The sequence below is a fragment of the Meleagris gallopavo genome, chromosome 1 (genome assembly GCF_000146605.3).
Source record: "Meleagris gallopavo isolate NT-WF06-2002-E0010 breed Aviagen turkey brand Nicholas breeding stock chromosome 1, Turkey_5.1, whole genome shotgun sequence".
Lineage (NCBI taxonomy): Eukaryota > Metazoa > Chordata > Aves > Galliformes > Phasianidae > Meleagris > Meleagris gallopavo.
In genome coordinates, this window is record NC_015011.2 from 115,388,603 (window position 1) to 115,398,693 (window position 10,091).

A 10,091-nucleotide genomic window follows, 5' to 3' on the forward strand; every position below is an offset into this window, starting at 1 on the left:
GGAAGTTCAGCTTTTCTAAAACTAGAGTTAAATGTATTAAAGGCCGCTATTTAATAATTTCACAATGCAGCAAGCTGTTAGTGACAGGTAAATTCAGCAGAAGTAGAACTTCTGTATGCAGAAGATCATTAACAACATCAAATTTGCTACATCTAATAGCCACTAACACAGCCCAGTAAGCCATATCAATTTTATGTATAAACATCAGTCTTCCAGAGGCGAGTTTCTGCACACTTGAAATGTACAAAAGATCAATGAATAACTGTCTCACCTAAAGCAGGAAAGTATCAGTTTTTCAAGTTAATTTGGGATAGACTTTCTGCACTGAACATTTATTGTTTCAACACCTCAAGAGGAGATGAGCAATTGCTTGTGCATCCCTTGTTATAAATCTAGATTACAAGTATATGTGTGCATATGTAGATATACATGCCATAATTATTATGCTTTTCCTTTTCTCTATCTCATTTTTTCCCTCATTTCTCCCCTCCATCTCACTGGGATAAGGGCAGTGAGTGAATGGCCACGTGGTGCTCAGTTATCTGCTAGGTTAAACCACAACACATCACCATGTCTTAAAGAACTTGCACATTGTAGAAGATTTCTTCTTTTAAGAACATTGGCTTGCCTTTATAAAACACGCAGAGTATCTTCGTAAGCAGATTCTGTCAGAAAGTGATCCTCTAACTCAATACTGACTATTTAAAAAAATTCAGTGCAATTCTATTTATTAAAGGGCAGCCATTCAACCTCACATGAAAACTGACAGATTAGATCACATTTAGACATGTATTTTTTGCCCTACTGACAAAGAATGCATGTATAGCACAGAGCACCCAGCTGGCACCTAAGAATGAAGTTCCTACATTTTATTGCTATAACAAACACAGAACTGTTGAGTTTAAAATTTCAGCAGCATTCTTCCAACCAAAACATTTTCCTCCTGCTTAACTGACCATAACATTTGCAGAAGTCACAGACGACTGTAAGCTTCTACGGTATCACAGAACAGAATAACCCATACTGGAAAATTCGAGACCAAAAATAAAGCTGTCTGCTAACTGTATAAAGGCAGATCTCACTACAGATCTGTTTTCCACTGTTGAAAAAGCAAATTAGCTTGCTGTTCCTAATTACAGTATTTGTAGGGCATTTCATAGATGTATTACAGTAGAAGAACTCCCTCTTCTCACCCCCAGTCTCATAAGCAATGCTTCTCTCTTGCTGCTTCCACATTCTATCACCTCATTAGTTAATTATTGCTTAAACTCAAACACACACTACCTGCATTTGTTGTAATGGAGACTTTGTTTTACTTTCCCATACATAAGAATACAACTAAATTATAAAGCCAGAAAGATAAAATTTATGCAACTATGATTTAATTACTATCAGGCCCTTAGCCTTCAGGAGAAGTACATCAAGATCATAGTGGGTTTTTTGGTGTCCTAATTAGAACACCACCATTAAATGTATGACAAACAAACGCGTTAGAAAGCAGAACGACTCCTACAAGATAACTGACTTTCCTTCTACTTGTACACACCATGTAAAGGACAGTCCAGACTCTGAGGCGCTCGCAACAGTCCAAAGCAACACCTTGCTTCTCACAGCAAGAGCTGGTGAGCAACTGCTACACATCTGCACGCTGACAAAAGACACACTCAGCATTCTCACAACATTGCACTGTTGTAACCTAACGTCTGGATGAACGTAAAAGCTCCTGAATAGTTCATGGACTCAGGACTCCAATTGTAATTCAGTGTGCTGTTGGGGCTACTGTTTTGCAAACCAGGAGAATCCAGGTGATAAGTCACCTACTCCTCTCTGCGTACAGTGAACTTGGATACAAAAGAGCTATGAAATCTTGTTTCGAATGTTCACAACATTTGATTATCAGATGCCTACTGCAAACAGAGCTGTCAGAAAAGAATTTAAAGTTAAATATTCATCAATATGCATCACAGCGTCAAGGATAAAGTCTTAACAACAACAATAAAATCTCACATTAAAATCATTGCTGCTAACAGACAAATCAACCCCCATACACTTAATAGAATCACAGAATCATAGACTGGCCTGCGTAGAAAAGGACCACAACAATCACATATTTTCAACCCCCCTGCTATATGTAGGGTTGCCAACCACCAGACCAGGCTGCCCAGAGCCACATCCAGCCTGGCCTTGAATGCCTCCAGGGATGGGGCATCCACAACCTCCTTGGGCAACCCATTCCAGTGTGTCACCACCCTCTGAGTGAAAAACTTCCTCCTCACATCCAATCTAAACCTCCCCTGTCTCAGTTAAAACCATTCCCCCTTGTTGTATCACTATCCACCCTTACAAACAGCCGTTCCCCCTCCTGTTGCTATGCTGCCTTCAAGTATTGAAAGACCACAATGAGGTCTCCCCAGAGCTTTCTCTTCTCCAAGCTAAACAAGCCCGGTTCCCTCAACCTTTCTTCATAGGAGAGGTGCTCCAGCCCTCTGATCATCTTAGTGGCCCTCCTCTGGACCCGCTCCAAGAGCTCCACTTACTTCTTGTGCTGGGGGCCCCAGCTCTGGATGCAGAACCCCAGATGGAGTCTCACAAGAGCTGAGTAGAGGGAGACAATCAACACTTCCTAGATTTATAAGTTCAACAATTTCACTGCAATGAAGGAATCCTAAACAAGAATGACACAGAGAAGGGCCACTTCTGCCACTGATTTCCATCACACCTCCTGGTGGTTCACCAAAAGGCCCACCAAGGTCCTACAGGTAAGTACAGTTGCTCCAAGTAAGTCTCAGCATAAAGCAGCAATCTTCATTAAACTCCATCGGTAAGCAACTTGCCATTCATTTGAGCAACGTTTTCCAATAAGAAATGAGACTCTGCAAGATCCCACAAAATTGCAAGAGTGAGCAAAAATACAGAACAACTCCAGAAGTATACTACCCGCAGGCAAAAACCCTGAAGCACCATCCTAACCTTCCCAACCTCAGATACAAGCAGGCAAAACACACTGAAGGGGAATTACGGAAACTTGTAAGGAGAAATGACAACTACCACTGAAAAGTGAACCCAGCAAACTTCAGAACCTCATCTTAAAAGCAGTGTACAATGCAAGGAGCCCTTCTCGCTGCTCTGGTTTCTATTCAGTCATCTCAAATGCTCTGAGTCAAGAACTTGACAATCTCTGTAATTTCAGTAAAAAAATTAGAAGCTAGTTCCAAACAACTTCCCAAGAACAGAGAGCAACAGAGAGCCTCCTGGGTCTCCTCAGAACACCCAACCTCAGGCCAGCAACAAAGCTGCAAAATTTACCTAAAATGCCTTCCCAGTATCATCCACCAGCAAAACTTAAGTTTCACTTCAGCTTTGCTTTCAGGTTTCTTAAGTAGAACGGGTGAAAGACCTCTGCTGTTAGCATCTTCCAGCTCTGACTGAGAGACATTACGTTGTGCCTCAACTGCAAGGAACACAGCGCAGGGACAGCTTATAGCATTACCATATAATAAGAGGTAGGCGAATCACAGCGCTGTTTAATTTGCAGAGGGACCACTTTATTATGTTCTTTAACTAAAATAATCGTTACAAGAAAATGTCAAAGAACACCTTGACCATTCTTCCACCTTAAACTGAATAAACAGCAGTGTAAGAAGAGTGTGCATGAAAGAACAACTGCAGCACTCTGGCCATGGTAGAACAGAGGCAAGCAAAAGTGAAAACCACATTACAAGAGTCCAGAAAGGTTGCAGATTCTACTAAGAGGGATAGGAAGGCAGGCTATACATTATGATTTTCTCAGATTTTGCTCCGATTCATATTCTTCCAACCTCTTAAACCAGAGAAACAAAACAATTAAATAATCCCATACATATATAAATAGTTTCAGTTCATACTCAGCACAAATTCTGATACCACACAGATATTTTAAACACACCCATTTTTCCACTCTTCGAAGTTCTACTCTGCTTAGTATCTTTGAGCAATATCTTATAGTCACTTATAGGTAATATAGCAGTGCATAGCAAGCACCACAAAAGCATGAGGGCAATTTAAAAATACATACTATAATCGTTCTGCATATAATTTTGTAGAACTAGTTTTGAACAAAAACCTCAAACTTCTTGTTTGTAAAAATGGGCTCTCAACAGTGCTGATATAAGAACTTTTATCAGATGGCAAATGCAGTCAGCAATTTCCTTATTTTCTTGTTGATTTAACCAATCTGGTTCATGCTATTCAGGGACCAAGTTCTTGACTCTAATCCTTCAGTTCTGAGGCGACTTCCTGGGCCAGAAGGATGTATGGAACAACATTGATTTTATTTCAGGTATGACATGTTGACAGTATTTCAGAAGCTCCGCATAAGGGTTAGTCAATGGCTGCACAGTGCCCTACTCTGCTTGGAACTTTGTCCAGTTGTCACCTGGGTTCATATTCCACTCTTCTAACACTGCTAATCACAGCTGTACCCTCCATCACACCAGCACCGGTGCAGGCACAGCATTCTCTCAGCTCACTGCTGACAGCCTATTTTGAAATCAATTTGCAAATTTATTTTGTGTTTCTCCTTTAGGAGAATGACTTTTGTCTCAGCTGCTGTCATGTAATCACACCATACCAGCTTCAGTCATTTTTTCCCCCAGTGATTTGTTTTAGCTGTTAATGAAACGGCAGCGTTATTTTTCTCAGGTGGAATTATTATTAACTCATTAAGAAGCTTTATAACAACTACAAAGCTGACTAGCCCAACATAGATCATTTTGCTCCATATTGTTAAGGGAGAATGTTTGAAAAAGAATATTCACTTCATTTAATTACATAAAGCCTTACAAAAGCCTTACAAAAGACTTATTTTTAACTAACTTCTTCACCTTTTTACATGGTATTGATCTCACTGCAGCAGAAAACATTCTTCAAAGTGATTTTAAAAGTCTCCTTTCATACTGTAGCATTCCATGTACCATTTGGATCTTTTTTTTTCCACTTCATGCATTTTGTTTAAAGAGCAGAAACACCCATATAAGATATGGCTTTTGTTGAAACGCGCTTTCAATTCCCCAGAAAACAACTGAGAGAAAACGAGCTGTTTCCATGATACCTTCATTTCCGTTTCTTAAACATTCCATATGAAAGGCAGAAAAGACTTACTCTTGTATTAAAATCCAGCATTTTCCAGCATTAATTCTGCAGACAGTAGCAAAACAATCCTCAGATTGCCTAACTGGATTAAGCGCTGTAATTAAATGAGACTACTTCTATATATTTTTTTAAACTATTTTTTTAAAGGACATTTTAATTCATGTTAAGACTACAGTATGTTTTCAACTCTGATATTCCATCTTAAAGCAGGTATTAGAGGAAATTCTCAAGCCTAGAACTCTTATTTGCCCAGCATTGTTTGCAGTTCTGCCATTAGCATCACAGAACGTAAACATTATCACGTTCTGCACTAACAGTGATATTATTTCTGCTTTCATTTGCAAAGTACATCTAGGCAAAAGCATTTGCATGCAACTGATGTTATAGATTAAAATAAGTTTTAGCTTTTGACATTTTTCTTCCGGATTTAGCTTCTAAGTTAAAGCATACTATGATGCCACTTCTGCTGTAGCATCATCATGAAAATCTGTTCCACACAACTACGAGGCACTGGCAGACATTAAGCAATTCACATCACATTCAAATGTTTTTTGGTTGGGTTTTTTTTTTGTTTGTTTTGGCAAAGAATCTTTACCACTGGTCTGCCATACGATAAGAATATGAAAGCCATCCGTTTCTTTTCATCTGTCCTGCTGTTCCCCAATAAAATGGTAGTCTATCAGACAAGGAAAAGCAAGTTAGAAAAAATTCACTATCCATCTCAGACAAGTAATTGATTCCAGAGGTCCATTTTCATGTTCATCTATCATTTCGCTTTAAATAAAATCCAATTACTTCAGCTTCACAGGTGGACTGGAAAGGATGAAAGAGAGCTCATAAATTAACACCACCCAAATATATGTGCTACATACAGAGCCATCAAGTCCCACACGCTGAACATTAAATTCAGTCTGTACCTCCCTAGTTAAAACCTTTATGATGCATCCTCTCACACATTGGCAGAGTGGCACAGGTACTGCTGAGCACACATAATCCAATACGTGGGTCTTACAGCAAGCTCAGGCAGCTTCACGTCCAGCAGGAGAGGAGACCCTTGCCCAGCAGCAACCACAACTGTGTGCTGGACTATGTGGTTGAGAAGCCTTGAGCACGAGGCATGGGTTCTTCCATAGGATCCAGTGCACACCTGTAAGCACACCCAGCAAGAAGAGGCCATTTTTGTCTCCGCTTCCATTCCACTCCTGTAACACAGCCTCCACTATCCAATTCTCAGCAGCATATTTTGAATGTTAGGGTCAGGAAAAATACCACTGTCTCTTTTACTGGTTATACTCATCAATTTTCTATTGCTTATATTTGGTAATTTACAGGTACAGCATGAACTCCACAAATTTGTATAGCTACTTCCACAGGCACCAGTTAGGATGCGAGTCCCATTACACTCCCTCTACCCAGTGATTTTACAGTACAAACCTACATTCATTATTTTCAATCATTACACACCCTACACCATCCACCTTTATAGTGCAAGTCATTCCTCACATCTGGTGACCTCTACAGATGTTGAGTGGGTGATAACGGTGCACAGGGCGCAGCAAAACTCTGTGCTTTTTAGAGGGGGCTTCTTCTGTAGCTATGCTGTCCTTCACAAGGCAAGGAGAGGTCACCAATCAATCAAATGATCAGAACCAGGAAGCAAGCAAAAAATGCTATTGAATCCCAAGCACCATCAGAAAACTCTTTAAAAAAAGGCTGACAGTCACAAAGTGAAAAACTACAGCTACCGTTCTCATAGTTCTGCAAAAATCGGAATCTTTCAAAGTGTTTTTAAGAGCTGTCATTTTAAAAATTACACAATTGTTGATGTTAAAGTTGGAAAATATGTTCAGTGAAATCATTTATTCTTTTTTTTTTGTAGTTGAACCATCTTTTTCCACTAGCTTTGGAGCTCCATGTAGTCCAATTATTTAAAAGGACAGCGCGGTTCCTTTTTGCTAATTTCTTTGAAGAAGAGCAAGTTAAGGAGCCTGGTCTGCCATTTCATTTTCATTGAAAACACCCAACAATAGCTCAAACGTTATTTTAAGTGAATATAACTGGAACAGTCACACAAAAGGTCACCCATTTTACTGGCGTGGAAAAATACAGGATAGGCTTCCCGATCTCCCAGGGTTGTTCAGTACTTTGTACAATCAAAGTCGAGTAGACTTTGGCCTTAATACAAATACTTTCCTATCTCCCCTCACCCAGACATGCTTGCAACACAATTTTAGTCACTGTTATTTTGGAATGATTTGTATAAATGAATTTTATTCACTCCACAAGAAAAACAACCACAAAAAAGATACCAAACATCTCTCAGTCTCTGAACTTATAGATAAAGCAATCCTGAATTTCAAATAAATTAATTACAAGTATACATGCAGGTTTTTTTTCCCCCCCATGAGTCACAATTTAAGCCAGCAGAAGCAACTAAAAACCAACTATGTTGACAGAAGTAAGGGAAGTAAGGTCACATTTCTCAAATATGCTTTTCATTCACAGAGCTTCAGGCAATTAAAACATCAATACGTACAGAATCAGTGAAACTTTAAATGAGCTCCCAACAATAGGAACAGCTATTTGATTAGGAAAATAAAGGCAAGGTTCGCCTTCTGAAAATACTGCTTTGTTATTATTACTGTGTGCATCCCATGCTGGCATCTTCACACTGAAATTTGTTTTTATTTATAACTGTATTAAAAATAGTTTCTAAAGAAAATCGAGCAACCAATTGGGTGTCTGTACGTGCCATTTCAGCCCTCCAGGTTTCTCAAGAAATAGTTCAGTGATTCCAACTTATGTTGCTGTGCTATAGGACCTCTCTTACCCACCCCTGTTCTACATATGAGGTTCTAAGTTTGTAATTCCTCGTGCTTGGCTGCCACTCTTCTACTTGCATCAAGTTCATACCCTACAAAACCAGGGACAGAAATATGTATCATCTCTTACCCACGTTCCACCTACAGTTCTCTCCTTACTCCTGCTCTTCATGGTAGATCTGAACTGAGCACCCTTCTCACAGTTCCTTTAAACATCAGAAACTCTACAGACTTACATTACGCTCCTGCAGAAGCTACATCAGGCGATGTCAAACACATCTTCCACAGCTCTTAGTCCCACATCCACCCACGAGCATACCCTTCCTTGCTTCCTAGAATAACATCCCCAAATTATTATCAGCTTCACATCGTTTCCGCTTTCCTTACTACCTTCACCTTGCCCCACAGTTTGGCAAAAAGCAGCAAGTAATATATGGACACGGTACTAGAATCTGACTGCAGACCCACACAGTCCCACCCACGCAGTGATTCCCATTTCTTGTCCCATCTCTAACCACCTGCCTCTTCCCATCAGACCTGCATGGCTCAGCAGAGCAGGAGAACACTGCCCCTCTCCCGAAAACTGACCAAGTGGTTCAGAAGTTACCGGCAGGGTGGGAGGACGAGCTGGTGGACAGATGGATGGACAGATGGAGCGATTGCATAAGATGCTCCTCTCAAACCAAATTAAGACTTCCAAGTCCTACCTGTTCCACCGAGCACTCCATCAGCACTGGCCGCTTCCCTCTTCAAGGTTTTCCATTTTATAAAAGGCAATACCCCATAAATTAGTAGCTTCAGTCTATAGGCTTGCCAGATCAATGCTGCACTGACTGTACATCACGATGTACAGTTATCGTGCTCCATAAATAACTGTCTTGGAACACAAGCTGTACCCAAACAAGATTTCACAGTTAAGTAGAAAAATAATGTCTGCTTAAAAACATTATAGTGGCATGTAATTTAAAACATCCTTTGTACTAATAATGCCAACAGTAAAAGAGAAAGGAAAAAACTTCAAATCTTGTGTTGAAACAAACAGAGAAAAGGCACAGTAGAAAGACTACTACCCATTAAAGGAACTGCAAAGGCGGTTTGCATTTCAGCAGCATAGGACTGTGTGAAGAGATGGAGGAGAAGCTCTGCTAGATAAGCAGATGGATCAGGAACGTGTGAAAAGGTCCATAAGGTAGGCTCAAGTTTTTAAAGTATGAAACTTCTCAAGTGAGCATAGACTCAGTGTAGGTGTTTTCATACTAGGATTAGTTCTGGTGACAGGTTTGTTCAGTGGTGTTTTTTTCTTTTGCGGCTTCTCTTTCTTTTTTTAAGGCTTAAAGATGTAGGTAGATAACAGCATTCTGGAATGGGGAATACAGCATGGAATGGTTTGAGCTAGAAGGGACCCTTAAAGACCATCTGGACCAACTCCCCCACAGTGAACGGGGACACCTACAGCCACATCAGATGCTCACAGCCCCATCCAGCCTGACCTTGCACGTTCCCAGGGACAGGACACCCACCACCACCTACCTCTCTGGGCAACCTGTGCCACTGCTTCACCACCCTTACCATAAAAAACTTCTTCCTTACATTGAGTCTACATTTCTCCCCCTTTTAGTTTGGAACTACTTCTCCTTGTTCTACCACAACAGACTCCGCTAAAGCAACTGTCAGCTCCAGCCTCGTCTTCCAAAAAGGCTGGAAAGACGTTTGCAGAGGTTAAGTAAACAAGCAGTGACAATTTTGTGAACACTACAGATTAACAGCATGGGAGTAAAAAATAGGAGACTGGAATCCAACTCGCAAAAAAAGAAAGATAAAATGCTTACACCCAACACCATTGCTTATTTTGGGCTGAAATTCTCCCTTCAAGCGCTCTAAAGAAGATAGCACAGCAGTGCCATTAAAGCAAGGAGAGTACAGTGAAAGAAAAAAAGAAATGTCATAAAGAGAGAAGAAAATCTAAATATCACACCACTTCATCCTAGTAATATCTCAGGAATATATATATAAATAAAATATATATATAAATATATATAAATAAATATAAATAATATATAAAAATATATAAAAATATATATAAATAAAAATACGTATATATGTGTGTGTGTGTGTGTGTGTGTGTGTGTGTGTATATAC